Raw genomic sequence first — 19,808 nt, forward strand, 5'->3', positions numbered from 1 at the left:
ATCCTCTCTCAAAAAATAATAAAACAAACAAACAAACAAACAAACAAACAAACAAAAAGCACCTGTTCTATGAAGAGGACCGGGCACAATGCACCCACGTAGTGGCTTACAATTTATGCAAAGCCACAGTTTTAGAGAATCACTGCTCTCTTTCAGCCTCTGTAGGCCATAGAGGCATAAGTGAGAGAGAAGGCATGAGCACTCTAGCACATAAGGGAGAAAAAGGGGCTGGGCAGCCTAGCACATAAGTGAGGTAGAGAGGGCCTGCACATCCTAGCACACTATTGTAAACAAGCTCAGTACTAGGAAGGTGGAGGTGGGAGTTTACCAGGGATTGTAGGGAATCTGGATGTTCTCTTCTGATATATTAGGACAGCATGGACTCTTCTGTTGTTGGTATGTACATACAGAAAAAGTGCACACATTTTAATTTTTATGCACATAAATAAATAACAAAAATATTACAGTTGAAATTAGTAGTGCCATTTCCAGTGCTTTCATATGTTACACATTTGTTCATGTTTTTCAAGTCTGCAAATGCTTATCAACCTAGAAACTGGAAATCATTTGTCTTAAAGATGGTAGCTCCTTTCCACCTCATGAGAACACCCTTCCAATCAATGGTGCCTGGTACTCCATGACAGCATACACAGGGTATATTCAGCCAAACAGTTAAATCCCTGGATGAGACCTGTTTTCTCCATCTGGTATCACAAAGGGTCCTCAGAGTACTCCATCTGGGTCTCTCCTGATGACGTTTTGTTTGTTTGTTTGTTTGATTGTTTGTTTCTTTTTGTTTTGTTTTGTTTTTCTTTTTGTTTTGTTTTTGTTTTTGTTTTATTTATTATTTGTTTTGTTTTTGTTTTGTTTTGCTTTGTTTTTGTTTTTGTTTTGTTTTGTTTTGTTTTTTTCATTGAGCAGCCAAGCAAGGAAGGGTTCGGTTGTGAAGGAGTTCACTTCTGAATGACCTGGAACTGATAACCAACTCTGATCAGGGTAATTGGACTATTAACAGATGTGTGACTGGTGGGAAATCTCAGTCCCAGGAGGCCACTATGTGAGGAAAAGCCTCCCGATCAGCATTTCCTATGGCTTCTGAGGGTTAAATGAAGGAGGAGGATCATATTCATTGCACAGGATTGAACAGGCCAGGGACATAGAGGATTGTAAACCCTTGGAGGACACACACTTGGGGCCTAGGGAGAGGATCAGAGAGCCGGCTGCAGGACTGGAGGTCAGGGGATCAGGGTGCCCTTGGTGAGGAGTCTTGGCGATTGTCCTATGTGCTATAAGAAGCCTTAGGGTCGAAATTGGCACTTGTCCTGTGTGTAGTCCAAAATCTATTAGAAACACACTGAGGATTCCTCTACCCTCACTGTCTTCTCTAGTGTATATTTCTTTGGTAGAGACTGTATGGATACTGCAGAAAGGGGAGTGTCATAGGAAGAATAAATGAAAAGAATAAGAGCAGACAATGCAGAAGATTCATAAGTCTTCTAAGATGGATTCTGACCACAGATCCTCCCCTCTCATTCCCAAGTATTTCTATTAAAGACTTGCACCACGGAGATCAGCCTTTTCTCTCCGTTTTCCTTCTGTAGGATGGGTTCTTCGTTTGTAGCTCAGGCTGTCTTGGTTTGGGCTGGCCTTGGAATTACAATCTCCAGATATTTGAAAACCAAGGCTTCCCCAAATCCCTGCTTTCTCCAAATTAAGGTCTTTCTATGTGGGTGCTGGTGCTGTTGGGTGTTTATTGTAGAGGGAGCTTTGGGTCTTCTCAAATGAATATACAGTTTCCATATTCATTATCTATCTTGATAGCAGTGTGAGTTTATTTAAGGCTGAGACACACTGATAAACAAAATTGCTTATGTTATGTTTAAAAAGATTCTGTGGAAAATTGGAACAAGATTCAGATGACTCAGAAGTTAAATGCAAATACATTTTGCTCATCGTCTTTGGGTAGTTAAGAAGTCTCACATATTCAAGGCTGGACTTTTTCCCCTTATTTAAACTGGGATCTGACATATTGTTAACTTTGGTTCTAAAGAAGTTTCTTAAAGAAGTAAGTTAAGGAAGATTTTAAAACAATGTTGTGAGGGAGAGGGACATGATAAATTGGATACATGGAGGAACTGGAAAGAGGAAGTGCATATAATTATTTCATTTTTGATATTTTTAACTACTTAAATGATACCTTTGGATTCAGCTTACTAAGATTTTTTTTATTTTTTTTCCATTTTTTTTAACTAAGAAGACATTATAGTTTTTAAGAGAAGAATGGCTCTTAAGAAAATGATGGTGATTCCAAAGGAGATTACTTATTACTTTTAGCCTTTGATGATGAAGAAGATGACATACATATTTTGGAGGAGTCTCTTTCTGAAGATTATTGCATATTCAGGTTTGGGTATTGTGTGTCCTGCAGTTCACTAAATTTTTACCTAGTCACCTGAAATGGAAGAATTCTTCTCTAAGAGATTTTATATACTTCATTTAAAATTTTACCTATATCTGTATATTCCTATACCCGAGTTTTAGCAACACATATAACTACTCAGCACTGTAGTCACAATAAGTTGATAAAAAATAACTTGTTATTATTTTGCCACTGGAAAATACCTTAATATTGTTCCAATAACATGTTTGTAAAACTTGAATTTATTTCAAGAAAACTACAAATAATTTATTTCATTCTTTTTTTATTATTTTCTTTTTTTTTTTTTACATTTCAAATGTTATTCCCTTTTCAATTTTCCCCTCCAAAAATCCCAGTCCTCTCCCCTCTCTCCCTGCTCTGCAACACACCCACTCCCAATTCCTGGCCCAGGCATTCCCAGAACTTGGTCATAGGAACTTTACAAGAACAAGTGTCTCTTCTCCCATTGATGACTTACTAGTCCATCCTCTGCTACATATGCAACTTTTGAGGGAAAAGTTCTGTTTTCCATCAGTGCCTGAATTTGCCCATCTAATGGTAAAAAGGGAAGTCCCAGCTCCCTATTAGTAGTAAAGAAATGTGGAAACACTTGTGCACTGTGCATGACAGGCATGGGCAGGGGAAAGGTGGACATAATACCCCAACACAATTCCCCCGATACACTAGGAACCAGGATCTCCAGTAGAAATGTCAGTATCCATGGTTGCTTCATTGTTCACTCTTTTGTCCACATCTTCTGATCCTTTATATGAGGTATTCTGGAACCCAAAGAGGATTGTCTTCTTCCTGTGGAAAGACACAAATAACTCCCCTGGATTTTATTAAAATAGGATCCGGGACTCTCCATTTTCCGTTTAAGACATCTTTCCATTTGATCATTTCTCTAGATCTGTTTGGTTCTGAACAGTGATGATCAGGCGCAGTGTGGCCTTGTTCATCAATATTCAAAAAATTAAGAGTAAAGAGTACCATGTAGACGGCCACTCTCAGTGTTAATGGCAGGGCCTCATCGACTCAACCTTTCTGTTTGATAAGGCAGGTTATAAAAGTGTGGTAGGCATGTTCCACAATGCCTTATCCGTGTATGGCAAACCAGTTAAATAAGTTACATTCATCTGGAGACAGAACTGTTGAAAATTTTGAGAGGTGTAGGCCAGTCCATTATCTGTTCTAAGAAATTTGGGTTGTCCCCAAGCACTCCAAGCTTCAAGGTAATGTTGAATTACATGTGAGGCTTTTTCTTAGTAGAGGGATCAGTTTTACTGCCCCCTTTTCTCTCTCCCCTTCCTTCTGAATCCCAGGGAGGGCCCTTTTTCTTAGACATGTCTTTCTTTTTTTGAGCTCCCATTCTCTCATTCTGTTAGGTTTCTGACATACTGTCCTGAACCTCTTCTAGTATTCCCTGTCCCTCCACATTGGCTGTTCGGCAGGTTTCATCCTCTAGACAGTTTTTTTATCAGCTTCCAAATTGTCTTGGTGCTCAGGCATAAGTCTCCCTCTTCATGCTTACGCTCAATGTTCCTTCCTAGCTTATTCTATAAGGCTACAGTTAGAGACCCGGAATAGGCATACCAGGGAGAAATGCGATCCACCTCCTTAACAAAGTTCTGCAGCATATGGGAGGCAACCTGCAGGCTTTAGCACTGCCTGTAATGTGGTGATCACTGACTGTGAGGAGCCCATGATAGAGTGAGTGCCTGCAGCTGATCTACACCCGACTTATAGTACTCCTTAAGCAAAGTGAAAGTAATAACAGCACTCTGCTCCCTTATCTATGGAAGGCTTAGAAGATACCTCAGTGCTGCCACTTATCTATGTTGGACTGACAACACCTCATTTTTCAGCACCAGCCGCGATGGACAGAATAAGAAGCAGAATGAGGGCCAGGGCAACCAAAACTAGAGCTTTTACTGCCCCTTCCTAAGTTGCATCTAGATTAAGACCTAAATCAAAAGGGATAAGAGGTTCACGATAAGACATACCTCTCCGAACTTACCTTTTCCCTGCAGTTCTGAATCCACCCCTTCTTCAGGGGTTCCCCTCAATGCCAGCGATGTTGATCCTGGGTTTCTGGCACCAGATGACCCATGCTACCATCTTGCCAGCAAGAACGCATCCAGGACACTCGGATCTTTCTGTAGTAAAGCTGTAATACATCTCGAGAGATAGATGAACAGCTTCAGGACAGGAGACCCAGAAAGCAGTCAGGCTTATATATGGGCTGCGAAATATGGTTAGAAGTATGGTTGGGGACGTGCACCAACAGGACTGGCTGCCCACCATCAGCCTGATGACGCAATGGGAGAGGCAGGGCTCAGGTAATGGAAAGATATCCTGACGCCCGCGCGCACTCACCATGAGCAATGGTGACAATGGTGTTGTCAGCACCATCTTGTAATGGCGACCATGAGGGCGGCTTTTCACAGTGGTAGAAGTAATTACAGGGTTTATCTGATCCTGATTTGAATTTGGTACCTGATCTCTGTTTAAATAAGTGTCCATTTTATCCAGATTTTTCAGTTTTGTTGAGTACAGCCTTGTATAGTAGGATCTGATGATATTTCAAATTTACTAAATTTCTGTTGTTATTTCTCCCTTTTGATTTCTGGTTTTGCTAAATTGGATACTGTTCTTGTGTTCTGTATTTATTCTGTCTAATGGTTTATCTATCTTGTTGATTTTCTCAAAGAACAAGCTCCCAGTTTGTTTGATTATTTTTGTATTGTTCCTTTGTTTCCACTTGGTTGATTTTAGCACTGAATTTGATTACTTCCTGACTTCAACTCCTTTTCGGTGAATTTGCTTCCTTTTGTTTTATAGTGTTATGGTGTGATGTCAACCTACTCCTATATCCTCTCTCCAGTTTCTTTTTAGAGGCATTCAGAGAGAGCTATGAGAGTCCATCTTAGGGCTATTTTCATTGTGTCCCAATTCTTGCAGTATGTTTTAGCTACATTTTCATTAAACTCTAAAAAGTCTTTAATTTAGTTCTAGATTTCTTCCTTGACTGTTTTGTCACTGACTAGATTTTTATACACATTCCACCTGTATGTGGGTTTTCAATTCTTCATATTATTGTTGAAGATCAGCCTTAGTCTGTGGTGATCTGATAGGAAGCATGACATTATTTCAATAATTTTATATCTGTTGAGGCATGTTTTGTGACTGAGTGTATGGTCAATTTTGGAGAAGGCATCGTGAGGTGATGAGAAGAAGGGGCATTTGTTTGTTTTAAGATAAAATGTTCTATAGATATGAACTAAATGTATTTGTTTCATAAATTCTGTGAGTTTCACCGTGTATCTTTTTAGTTTTAGTTTCCAGGATCTGTCCATTAATGAGGGAGGGGTGTTGAAGTCTTCCAATATTATTGTGTGTGGTACAATTTGTGTTTTGAGCTTACTAAAGTTTCTTTTATCAATGTGGATGTCATTGCATTTGGAGTATAAATGTTTAGATTTGGGAGTCCATTTTGGTTAATATTAACTTTAATGAATATGAAGTTTCCCTCCTTGCCTTTTTTTATAACTTTGGGTTGAAAGTCAATTTTATTTGATATTAAAATGGCTGCTCCAGCTTATTTCTTGGGATCATTTGCTTGGAAAGTTCTTTTCCAGCCTTTTAGTCTGAGGTAATGTCTGACTTTGTCCTTGGTGTTTGTTTCTGGTGTGCTGAATATTGCTTACACATCCATTTTGTTATTCTATGCCTTTTTACTGGTGAACTGAATCCACTGATATTAAGAGATACTAAGAAAAGTTATTGTTGCTTCCTGTTATTTTGTTATTAGAGTTGGAATTTTGTTCATGTAGCTATCTTCTTTTAGGTTTCCTTCAAGTTTAATTTCTTGCCTTTTCTCAAGTGTAATTTCCCTCCTTATATTGAAATTGTCCCTTTATTATCGTTTGAAGTGCTGGATGCATTGGTTGATATTGTGTAAATATGGTTTTGTCACAGTATATCTTGTTTTCTCAAGCTATGTTAAAAGAGTTTTGCTTCATATAGTAGTCTTGGCTGGCATTTCTGCTCTCTTACATTCTGTATGATATTTGCCCTAGATTTTCTGGCTTTCATAGTCTCAGGGCAGAAGTTATGAGTAATCCTGATCTATCTTTCTTTATATATTACTTGACCATTTTCCCTTACTGCTTTTAATATTCTTTCTTTGTTTTGTGCATTTGGTGTTTTGACTATTATATGATGGCAGGATTTTTTTTTTCTGATCCAAATAATTTGGCCTTCTGTAGGCTTCTTGTATATTCATGAGCATATCTTTCTTTAAGTTAGGGAAGTTTTTTTTCTATAATATTGGTAAAAATATTCAATGGCCCTATAATTTGGAAACCTTACTTCTCATCTATACCTATACCGGATATCATGTATGTAATTACGTCATTTCTCAAAGCTGTTAAAAAATTCACATGGGCAGTATTTCCTGAGAAATTCAAATCATTAAAACTTTATTCCCTTTTACTAATAAAGCATATTATGTTTCCATTTTCTGTTGTCTATATAGTACAGAGCCCAGCATTTGACAAAGATGAGAATATATCACCTCCGGTAAAAACAGATGAAGATACATACAATATTTTCAATTTTATCCCATTTCAATAGAGTCATCAACAGATGAAGATACATACAATATTTTCAATTTTATCCCATTTAAAAAGTGGTGTTTGTGATCCCTTGACTGGAGAAGTAGATTCAGGAAAAAGAGCAATTCAGGGTCAGATGGTCTTATATGTGTAGTTCAAGACCAGATTGTGGTCCTTTAGACCGTGTGATCACAAAAACATAGCAACAAGTACAATACAACCACCTGCATGAGATGTTTCCATATATACACACAAAGAAAAGGAGAACCATTATAAAAATAAGAGAGGGACCATTTGGGAAGAAGAAGGATCTCAGCAAGATTAGTACAGTTATGAAGAAGTGCTGTGGGGTGTAAATGTATGAATTTTTTAAAGTAAATATTACAAGTTTTGTTTTTTTTTTTGTTTTTTTTTTTGTTTTTTGGTAATCTACCATGTATTTTATATGGATATTACATTTGGTTCATACCACATATTATATATTTATTATAAATAATTGATATAATTTTCTGTGTAAAGTTTTGTGTTTTGTAGAAAAAATATCCTACTGTGAGATTCTAACTTAAAGTATATCTCCCAGTAAGGTAAAGCCCCTAGAAATTCCCCAAGCTTGTTTTCCCTGATCTCTGAAAATACAGCTAGGAAGAAGCTCTTTGTTCTCTATAGCCAGCAAAAAAGCATTTTGTTTCTATACTTTACAACCAGAGATGCCTGCCTTCCTTTGCCAAGGACAAGGAGATAAAAATTCAGAAAGAACTCACTCACCAGTTCTGAGGGAGTTCCAGGGATACCTGGAGATCTCCTATCAGCGTGCCAAGTGAGAGTGTGCTCACTTGGCTGTCTGTTTCTGTTACTGGGTGCCAAGTGAGTGTGTGCTCTCTCGGCCATCTTATTGGGGCCTGGTCTTGGTTATTGTAATCTTTTTGTGTGTATATATTGGTTTTTCTCCTGTACGTAACTCTGATGATGGGACCGACTATTAGCATGCCCCTTGGACTGACCCTTGTGCACAGGACTGAAATTAAGACTAAGACTCACATTTTCTCGGTGGATATCTGAAATAGATTTTAGAGAACTTTCTGTTCTATAGAATGGCCAGCTTTGATGTTAGGTGGCCACTAGAGGGCACCCTTGGTTTGGTTCTGTTTTCAGCTCTTAAAGTTGTTTTACAGAGGGGACCAGGGTCTCAGCCAGATTGAGTGCCCTACTTTCTCATGTAGAAAAATTAGCACAGGATCCCCGCTCTCCCATGCTGTTTAAAGCCTTGGGTTCAAAAGAATAATCCAGGCTCCCCAGTCCTGGCCCTCTGCTATCAAGATGGGAAAAAATGTTAAATCTGGCACAGGTTGAACTGCAGCCCTCGGTTTCTCCCAAGATCTATCCAGAGTTAGAAGAACCTCCAAAATGGCACAGCACCCCACCCGTATATTCCCAACTGGTCCCCCCCAAGAACTCTCAACAGGTTGCCACTAGATATTTGGGGAGGGACCAGTTGCTAAAGCCCAAGACCAGCGAGCTCGAAGCCCAGAGGGACCAGACTCAACCATTGCACTGCCTTTATGTACTTATGACCCTCATCCAGCGGACCCCAGACAACTGCAGCCCCTTCAGTAATGGCCTTTTTCCTCCTCTGATCTCTATAACTGGAAGGCAAATCACACTCTCCTTTGTTGAAAACCCCTCTATCCTTACTATTCTAATGGAATCTCTCATATTCTCACTTCAGCCTCCTTGGGATGACTGTCAGCAGCTTTTACAGGTTCTTTCACCACAGAGGAGAAGGAGAGGATTCTGAGAGGAAAGAAAGAGCATGCTGGGGGCCAATTGACTACCAATAAAACTTCTGAATGAAGTAGATGCAGCCTTCCCTCTGACATGTCCTGACAGGACTGACCATATGGAGCAATTGACAATTTTCTGCTGGGCTCTGATAATAGGACTGAAAGGAGCTGGCAGGTGCCCCACCAATTTGGCCAAGGTAAGAGAGATCCTACAAGAGAAAAAGGAGCCCCCAGCAGTGTTTTTAGAGTACCTCTTAAAGGTATAGAAGTGTTACACTACCTTTGACCCTACTTCAGCGTGCCAGCAGGTGAAAGGTGTCATGGCTTCTATACGGTAGTCCTCTTCTGAAATTAGGAAGAGGTTACAGCGTCCAGAGAGTCTGAAAACATTATCTTTACAACATCTGTTTAAGGAGGCAGAGAAAGTGTACCATAGGAGAGAGACTGTCAAGCCAGCACCAGGGCACATTGGGCTCGGAGTTTGCAGACACCCCTAAGGTCCCCACAAGACCCTCAATAGGATCATAAGACCTCTGGTGAATGGAACACAACCTCTGCTCCAATCCAATCTCACAGGATCTGAGACTGCATTAATTAGGGAAGCAGAAAAACTGGCCTGACAATGGTCAAAAGTCCCTCTGGTCTGTGCCAGCACCTGGGCAACATTTTGGACAGAGTCTGAGGACAGCCCCAAGGTCCTCACAGAAACATCCCCGAAATCTTAAGACCTTTGGTGAGAGGAAAACATCTTCTGCTCCAATTCTATCATGCAGGACCTGTGACTGCATTAATTAGGGAAGCAGAGAAACCGGTATGATCAGGGTCACAAGTCCCTTCCAGTCCATGAGAGCACCGGGCACCTTGGGGGCAGAGTCTGCGGACACCCCAAAGGTCCTGACAGGACTCTCCACGGGATCTTAGTAACTCTAGTGAGTGGATCACAACATCTGCCAGGAGGAAGGTTCGAACAGAAGATATGTGGGCCCCTTCTCTGCAAGTGGAGATCTTGCCTCAGAGAGTACTCTGAACACTGAAATTCAGGAGAAAACTAGTCTCCCAGGTCTGCTGATAGAGGATAACATAATCATCTGAGGAACAAGATATAACCAGAGACAATTATAACAACTAACTCCCGAGATTTCCAGATGATGAAAGGCAAACATAAGAATCTTACTAACAGAAACCAAGACCACTCACCATCATCAGAATTACAGCACTCCCAACTCACCTAGTCCTGGAAACACCAAAACACACAAAATGGTAGTCTCAGATTTAAAAGCATATCTCAGGTTGATGGTAGAGGACATCAAGAAGGACTTTAATAACTCACTTAAAGAAATACAGGAGAACACTGCTAAATAGGTAGAACCTTAAGAGAAAGCACAAAAAAAAACCTTAAAAAATTGAAGGAAAACACGACCAAACAGGTGATGGAATTGAATAAAACCATCCAGACCTAAAAAGTGAAGTAGACACAATAAAGAAAATCCAAAGTGAGGCAAAGCTGGAGATAGAATACCTAGGCAAGAAATCTAGAACCAGAGATGCGAGCATAAGCACCAGAATACAAGAGATTGAAGAGAGAATGTAAGATGCAGAAGATTCCATAGAGAACATTGGAACAACAATCAAATAAAATACAAAATGCAAAAGATCTTATCTCAAACATCCAGGAAATCCAGGACACAATGTGAAGTCTAAACCTACTGGTAATAGGAGTAGATGAGAATGAAGATTTTTAACTTAAAGGGCCAGCACATATCTTCAAAAAAATTATAGAAGAAAACTTGTCAAACCTAAAGAAACACATGCCCATGAATATAAAAGAAGCCTACAGAATTCCATATAGACTGGACCAGAAAAGAAATTTCTCCTGACACATAATAATCAGAAGAAGAAATGCACTAAATAGAGATATACTGTTAAAAGTAGTAAGGGAAAAAGGTCAGGTAACATATAAAGGCAGGCCTATCAGAATTACACCAAACTTTTCACCAGAGACTATGAAAGACTGAAGATCCTCTACAGATGTTATACAGATACTAAGAGAACACAAATGCCAGCCCAGGCTATTAAACCTTGCCAAACTCTCAATTACCATAGATGGAGAAACCAAAGTATTTCACGATAAAAAATAAATTCACACATTAACTTTCCATGAATCCAGTCCTTCAAAGAATAATAACAGAAAAAAAACAATACGAGGACAGAAACCACGCCCTAGAAAAAGCAAGAAAGTAATCCCTCAACAAATCAAAAAGAAGACAGCCACAAGAACAGAATGCAAACTCTAACAACAAAAATAATAGGAAGCAACAATTACTTTTCCTTAATATCTCTTAATATCAATGGATTCAGTTCCCCAATAAAAAGACATAGACTGGCTATAAAAACAGGACCCAATAGTCTGCTGCTTACAGGAAACCCATATCAGGGAAAAAGACAGACACTATCTCAGAGTGAAAGGCTAGAAAATAATTTTCCAAGCAAATGGTCTGAAGAAATCAGCTGGAATAACCATTCAAATATCGATTAAAATTGATTTCCAACCTAAAGTTATCAAAAAAGACAAAGAAGGACAGTTCATACTCATCAAGGTTAAAATCTTCCAAGAGGAACTCTCAATTCTGAATATCTATGCTCCAAATGCAAGGGCAGTCCCATTCATTAAAGAAAGCTCAAAGCACACATTGCAGCTCACACAATAATAGTGGGAGGCTTAAAAAACCACTTTTATCAAAGGACATATCTTGGAAACAGAAACTAAACAGGGACACAGTGAAACTAACAGAAGTTATTAAACAAATGCACTTAATAGATATCTACAGAACGTTTTATCCTGAAAGAAAAGGATATAACTTTTTCTCAGCACATCATGGTACCTTCTCCAAAATTGACCATATAATTGGTCATAAAACAGGCCTCAACAGATAAAAAATATTGCAATTGTCCAAAACATCCTATCAGACCACCAAGGACTAAGAACGATTGATCTTCAATAACAACATAAATAATGGAAAGCCAACGTTTACGTTGAAAATGAACAACAGTTTTTTCAGTGACACCTTGGTCAAGGAGGAATAAAGAAGGAAATGAAAGACATTTTAGAGTTTAATGAAAATAAATCCACAACATTCCCTAACTTATGAGACTCAATGAAATCATTACTAAGAGGGAAAATCATAGATTTGAGTTCCTCAAAAAAGAAACCAGAGAGAGCACATACAAGCAGCTTGAAAAAAACATGAAAAATTTCCAGAATTAAGGAAGCAATTTCACTCAAGAGGAGAAGATATAAGGAAATAATAAAACTCAGTGGTGAAAATAACCAAGTGGAAACAAGAACTACTTAAAGAATCAACCAAAGAAGAGCTGGTTCTTGGAGAAAATCAACAAGATAGATAAACCCTTAGCTAGCATCCCTTAAGGCACAGAGACAGCATCCTAATTAACAAAATCAGAATTGAAAAGAGAGACATAAAAACAGATCCTGAAGTAATCCAAAACACCATCAGATCCTTCTACCACAGGCTATACTCAACAGAACAGGATAACATGGACAAAATGGAAACATTTCTAGACAGATACCAGGTAACAAAGTTAAAACAGGATCAAGTTAACGATCTAAATAGTCCCATATACCCTAAAGAAATAGAAGCAGGAATTAATAGTCTCCCAACCAAAAAAAAAAATGCCCAGGAACAGATGGTTTTAATGCAGAGTTCTATCAGACCTTCAAAGAATATCTAATTCCAGTTCTATACAAACAATTCCACAAAATAGCAGTAGAAGGTACTCTACCCAACTCATTCTATGAAGCCACATTACTCTGATATCTAAACCACAGAAAGATCCAAGAGAGATAAAGAACTTCAGAACAATTGCCCTTATGAATATCGAAACAAAAATACTCAGTAAAATTATCCCTAATCACATCCAAGAACACATTAAAAATTTCATTTATCCTTACCAAGTAGGTTTTATACCAGGTATACAGGGATGGTTTAATATATGGCAATCCATCAACATAATCCATTATATAAACAAACTCAAAGACAAAACCACATGATCATCTCATTAGATACAAATAAATCATTTCAGTATATCCAAAACCCATTCATGATAAAAGTCTTGAAAGGATCAGGAATACAAGGTCCATACATAAACAGGATAAAAGCAATTTACAGTAAACCAGTACCCAACATCAAATGAAATGGTATGAAGCTGGAAGCAATCCCACTAAAATCAGAGAGTAGACAAGGCAGCCCACTTTCTCCCTACCTATTCAACATTGTTCTTGAAGTCTTAGGCAGAGCAATTTGACAATGAAAGGAGACCAAGTGGATTCAAATTGGAAAAGAAGAATTCAAAATATCACTTTTTTGCAGATGATATGATAGTATATATAAGTGAACCTAAACATTCTACTACAGAAATCCTAAACTTGAAAAACAACGTCAGTGAAATAGCTGGTTATAAAATTAACCAAACATGTCAATGGCCTTTCTCTTCACAAAGAATAAACAGGCTGAAAATGAAATAAGAGAAGCATCACCCTTCTCAATAGTCACAAATAATATAAAATACTTTGTTGTGACTCTAACTAAGGAAGGGAAAGTTCTCTATGATAAGAACTTCAAGTCTCTAAAGAAAGAAATTAAAGAATATCTCAGAAGATGGAAAGATCGTCCATTATCATGGATTGGCAGTATCAACATTGTAAAAATGGCCATCTTGCCAAAAGAAATCTACAGATTCAATAACATCTCCATTAAAATTCCAACTGAATTCTTCAATGAATTAGTAAGGGCAATCTGCAAAACATTGGGAATAAACAAAACCTAGGATAGCAAAAACTCTTCTCATGGATAAAAGAACCTCTGGTGCAATCACCATGCCTGACCCAAAGCTGTACTACAGAGCAATTGTGATAAAAACTGCATGGTACTGATATAGTGACAGACACGTAGACCAATGAAATAGAATTGAAGACCCAGAAATGAACCAACACACCTATTGTCAATTCATCATCTACAAGGGAGCTAAAACCATCTAGTGGAAAAAAGGCTGCATTTTCAACAAATGGTGCTGGCACAATTGGTGGTTATCATGTAGAAGAATGTGAATCAATCCATTCCTATCTCCTTGTACTAAGGTCAAATATAAGTGGATCAAGGAGCTCCACATAAAATCAGAGACACTGAAACTTGTAGAGGAGAAAATGGGGAAAAGCCTCAAAGATATGGGAACAGGGGGAAGATTCCTGAATAGAAGACACATGGCTTGTATTGTAAGATTTAGAATTGACAAATGGGACCTCATAAAGCTGCAAATCTTTTGTAAGGGAAAAGACACCTTCAATAAGACAAAAAGGTCACCAACAGATTGTGAAAGGATCTTTCACTATCCTAAATAAGATAGGGGAGTAATATCAAATATATATAAAGAACTCAGAAGGTGGACTCCAGAAAATCAAATAACTCCATTTAAAAACGGGGCTCAGAGCTAAAGAAAGAATTCTCACCTGAGGAATAACGAATGGCTAAGAAGCACCTGAAACAATGTTCACCATCCTTAATCAGCAGTGAAATGTAAATCAAAACAACCCTGAGATTCCATCTCACACCAGACAGAATGGCTAAGATCAAATATTCAGATGACAGCAGATGCTGGCAAGGATGTGGAGAAAGCAGAAAACTCCTCCATTGTTGGTGGAATTGCAAGTTTTAAATCAACTCTGGAAATAAGTCTGGCGGTTCTTCAGATAATTGGACATTGTACTACCATAGGATCCCACAATACCTGTCCTGGGCATATATGCAGAAGCTGTTCCAACTAGTAAGACACATGCTCCACTATGTTCATAGCAGCCTTATTTATAATAGCCAAAAGCTGGAAAGAATCCAGATGCCTGTCAACAGAAAATGGTTACAAAATTGTGATACATTTACACAATGGAGTTCTACTACTAATAGTACAGCTATTAAAAAGAATGAGTTTATGAAATTTATAGGCAAATGGTTGGACCTGGAGAGCATCATCCTGTGTGAGGTAACTCAATCACAAAAGAATGCTAATGATATGTACTCACTAATAAGTGGATATTAGCGCTGAAACCTAGAATACTTCCAAGACATAAGATACAATTTGCCAAACACATGAAACTCAAGAACGAAACCCAAACTGTGGACACTTTGCCCCTTCTTAGAATAGGAAACAAAATACTTATGGAAGGAGTTACAGAGACAAAGTTTGGAGCTTAGACAAAAGGATGGACCTTCTAGAGATTGCCATATGCAGAGATCCATCCACTAATCAGTCTCAAAACACTGACACCACTCCATACACTTGCAAGGTTTTACTGAATGGACCCTGATATAGCTGTCTCTTGTGAGATTATGCCGGGGCATAGCAAACAAAGAAGTGGATGCACACTGTAAGCTATTGGATGGATCACAGGGCCCCCAATGGAGGAGCTAGAGAAAATATCCAAGCAGCTAAAGGGATCTGCAATCCAATAGGTTGAACAACATTATGAACTAACCAGTACCCCGAAGCTCTTGACTGTAGCTGCATGAGTATCAAAAGATTGCCTAGTAGTCCATCACTGGAAAGAGAACCCGATTGGGCATGCACACTAATTATGTCCCTGTACAGGGCAACGCCAGGGTCAAAAAGGGGTAGTGAGTGGGTAGGGGAGTGGGGGAGGGGGAATGTATGGGGGACTTTTTGGATAGTGTTGGAAATGTAAATGAGGAAAATACCTAATAAACTACATTAAAAAGAGATTGAGACTGAAGAAGAAAAAAGACAAAGAAAAAAGAGAATGGCTGAGGATAGAGAATATAGACAAGATAGAAGCCTTGAAAAAAAATGTAACTAGGTTTGTGGCTGTATTCACAGGTGATAAAGAAGTTTATAGAAAAGGTAGACAAAGTAGGCAGAAAGACTACCTGGGTAACACAGGGCTGAGAAGACCTCAGAACTCCAGAGGACCTTCATGACCTCTAGATAAGGACCGGTGTGCATACTATAAAGGAAAGGAACACTGGGCAAGAAGAGACTGCCCCAAAAAAGAAACAAATACAAGACAGCTCAATGTTTTTCCCCTAAAAGATGATGACTAGGAGAGTCAGGGCTCAGACCCCTCCCCAAGCCTGGGGCAATCCTAACTGTGGAGGTGACACCCACAGATTTCATTATTGATACTAGAGCAGAGATTTCAGTCCTGAAAGAGCCACTGTAAAAATTGAAGAACAACAACAACAACAAAAAAAAAAAAAAAAAAAACACCAAAAAACAAAAAAAGAACAAAACAAAACAAAACAAAAAAACATAGTATTCGTGGCTACTGATCAGAAACCATACTCTTGGACCACTGATAAGAAAGTTAAATTAAGAAGAAGCCAAGTAACTCATTACTTCCTCAACATTCTTGAATGTCAACCCCATTGTTGGGAAGAGATTTACTATCACATTAAAAGCCCAAATAAACTTCTTTTTGGAAGGAAATTCAATCTATTGATAAGCCCCTCTCTCAATAATTTTAGTTTCAAAATTATAAGAAATATATAGATTATATGAACATCAAGCCACATTGAGAAAAGGTCTAGAATGGACCTGGTTAGAGAGATTATCTTCACGCCTGGGCAGAGATGGAAGGTATGGGAGAGGCAAACATGGTGCCCCCCCATCATTGTAAAGCTGAAAACTGGTGCGACTTCTATTGGGGTACAACAATAGCCCATGAGCAGAGAGGCCCAAGAGGGCATCAGACTCACATTCAAAGGCTCATAGAACTAGGTGTTTTGGTCCCTTGTCAATCTCCCTGGAATACTCCAATACTACCAGTTAAAAAGCCAGGCACTAATGTTTATCTGCCAGTACAAGACTTAATAAAAGTAAACGAAAGAGTATGAAATATTCATCCTACTGTCCCTAACTCCTACAATCTACTTAGTTCTCTCCACCCTGACAGACATTGTTATATAGTCCTGCACCTGAAGGACACATTCTTCTGCCTAAAACTACATCCCATGAGTCAGGTAATCTTTGCTTTCAAGTGGAGAGACCCAGATTAGGGATAGGCTGGACAAACTTACTTTGAGACATTTACCTCAAAAATTCAAGAACTCTCCTATTCTCTTTGATGAAGCCTTCCACTCGGACTTGGCACTGTTCAGGTCAGAAATCCCCCAAGGTTTTCGTCTTCATTATGTTTATGACCTGCTTCTTGCTGCCACCACCGAAAAATGGTGCAGACTGGGAACTGAAAAATTACTGGCAGAATTGAGGGAGTTGGGATACAAGGCATCCGCTAAGAAAGCCCATAATTGCCAGAAAGAAGTAACCTTTTTGGGTTATAGTCTCAGGGAAAGGAAATGGTGGCTGACAGAAGCTTGGAAAAAGACTGTAACTCAAATCCCCATCCCAACATCCTTAAAGCAGGTGAGAGAATTTGTGGGAATGCCTGGGTTTTGGAGACTCTAGATTCCAAGCTTTACCACTCTGTCAGCTACACTCTACCCCTTTACTAAAGAGACTGGGACTTTCTCATGGACCCCCATATACCAATAGGCCTTTAAAGGATTAAAAAGGCCTTGCTTAGTGCACCAGCCCTAGCCCTGCAAGACATGACTAAGCCTGTCACTCTATATAGAGGAATGAGCAGGAAAAGAAAGTGGGGTTCTGATCTAAGCTCTGGGGCCATAAAAACAACCTGTGGAATACTGGTAAAAAAACAAAAAACAAAACAAACAAACAAAAACAAAAAACAAAAAACAAAAACAAAAAACAAAAAAACAAACAAAAAAACAAACAAAAAACTAGACCCAGTGTCCAGTCGATGGCCATTTTGCTTAAAAGCTATCGATGCTTTGGCCCTAGTTCTCAAAGATGCTGATAAACTGATTCTAGGTCAAGGAATGATAGTGGTAGACCCGTGCCTTAGAAATCATCATTAGACCACCTCCTGATCGCTGGATGCCTAAATTTCACATGACCCATTATCAGAACCTCTTTCTGACTGAGAGAGTGCAGTTTGTACACCCTGTTATCCTGAATTCTGCCACCTTGCTGTCAGAAGCTTACAAATCCCTACCAGAGCACCCGTGTATGTGCATCCTGGCAGAAGAAATCGAAACTAAGAAAGACCTCACTGATCAGCCATGGCCAGACTGCCCCAACTGGTGCACGGATGATAGCAGGTTTTTGGTTAAAGGTAAGCAAAAGGCAGGGGCAGCACTGGGCAATGGAAAATAAACCATCTGCACCAGCACCTTGCCTGAACGGACAATAACCCAGAGAGCAGAGCTATTTGCACTCACACAAGCTTTGTAGCTGGCCAAAGTGAAAAACAACAATATCTACACAGATAGCAGGTAAGTTTTCACCACCACTCACATATGTGGGACAAACTATAGGCAACGGGGGCTACTCACTTCTGCTGGGAAATATATTAATAATAAAAAAAATAATTTTGAGCTTATTAGAAGCCAAAACTTGAAAGTAAATTAAAAAAAAAAACAAAAAACAAAAAAACAAACAAAACACAACAAAACAAAACAAGAACAAAACAAAAAAAAATAAAACAAAATATAACAACAACAAAAAAAGAAAAACAAAACAAAACAAACAAAACAACAACAACAACAACAACAACAACAAAACTAGACACCATACATTGTCCTGGTCACCAGAAAGGCCTTGATGCCAGAGTGAAAGGAAATCAGATGGCTTACCTGGCTGAAAAACAGGTGGCTCAAAGACAAAAATAAAGAACTTAAAGACCATTATAAACTCATAGACACAGACTTTGAATAAACTCAGAAGATCAGGAAATAATCGGAAAAATACCTGAGATATGTGGGTACACTCCTCAGAAATTAGGTAAGACCCAAGATGGTTGATATTATCTGCCCACCAGAAAAGGGCAACAATATGTAGCCAGTCTGCACAGGCTCACACATTTGGGATATAAGAAGCTCAAAGAAACTGTTAAGAGCTCAAACTACTATGTTATAAAAATGTCTGACATTGCTCAAGATAGTGCTAATAAATGCCAAGCCTGTGTCCTCATCAATGCTGGACACAACAAGAACACCTCTGGAAGGTGGCTAAGCTGTAACTGTCCAGATGCATACTGAAAATTAGATTTTACTGAAGTTAAACCAGCCAAGTACAGTAATAAATATCTATCAGTTTTTATAGACACATTTTCAGGTTGAGTAAAGCCTTCCCCAATAAGAAAGAGACCTCCAGTATCATGGTAAAGAAGATATTAGAGGAAATTTTTCCAAGATTCAGCATCCCTAAGGTACTCTCCTCAGACAATGGCCCCTCTTTCGTTACCCAATAAGTCAAGAATTAGCCAGACAATTGTGGATCAATCAGAAGTTACATTGTGTTTATAGAACCCAGAGTTCAGGACAGGAAGAGCAGATAAATAGAACATTAAAAGAAACCTTGAATAAATTGGCTTTGAGACTGAAGAAAAGATTGGACAACTCTCCTTCCCTTCACTTTGTTCCAAGTACAGAACACCCAAGGAAAATTTAAACTTATACCCTTTGAAATTCACCATGGGGGACTGCCCCCCTTAACAGAAGCAGGGAGAATGTGTGACCTTGATGTTCCTTTTTTCCCAAACCCTTCTAGCTACCTTGAAGGCCTTAGAACTGGTTGTAAATGACACCTGGAAATTGCTGAAAAAAAAAAAAAAGGAACGAACCAGGAACTGAACACAGTGACACATAAAAGTCAAGAAGGGGACCCTGTCCTGGTCTGGAATCATTGTTCCAGGAACCTTGATCCCAGATACAAGTCCAGCTGCTCCTCCAGCATGTGCCTGGTTACCCATCCTGACCATACCGAGGTCCACTAGCCTGGCCCTGCTCACACTCTGAAGACACTGTAGAGGAACCTCCTCCCTCCCTGCTACCACTGACCAGAGACTCTCTAGTCTCATTTGAGGAGCTTCTGAGGCTCTCAATG

This window comes from Mus musculus, chromosome Y (genome assembly GCF_000001635.26).
Source record: "Mus musculus strain C57BL/6J chromosome Y, GRCm38.p6 C57BL/6J".
In the NCBI taxonomy this organism is placed as follows: domain Eukaryota; kingdom Metazoa; phylum Chordata; class Mammalia; order Rodentia; family Muridae; genus Mus; species Mus musculus.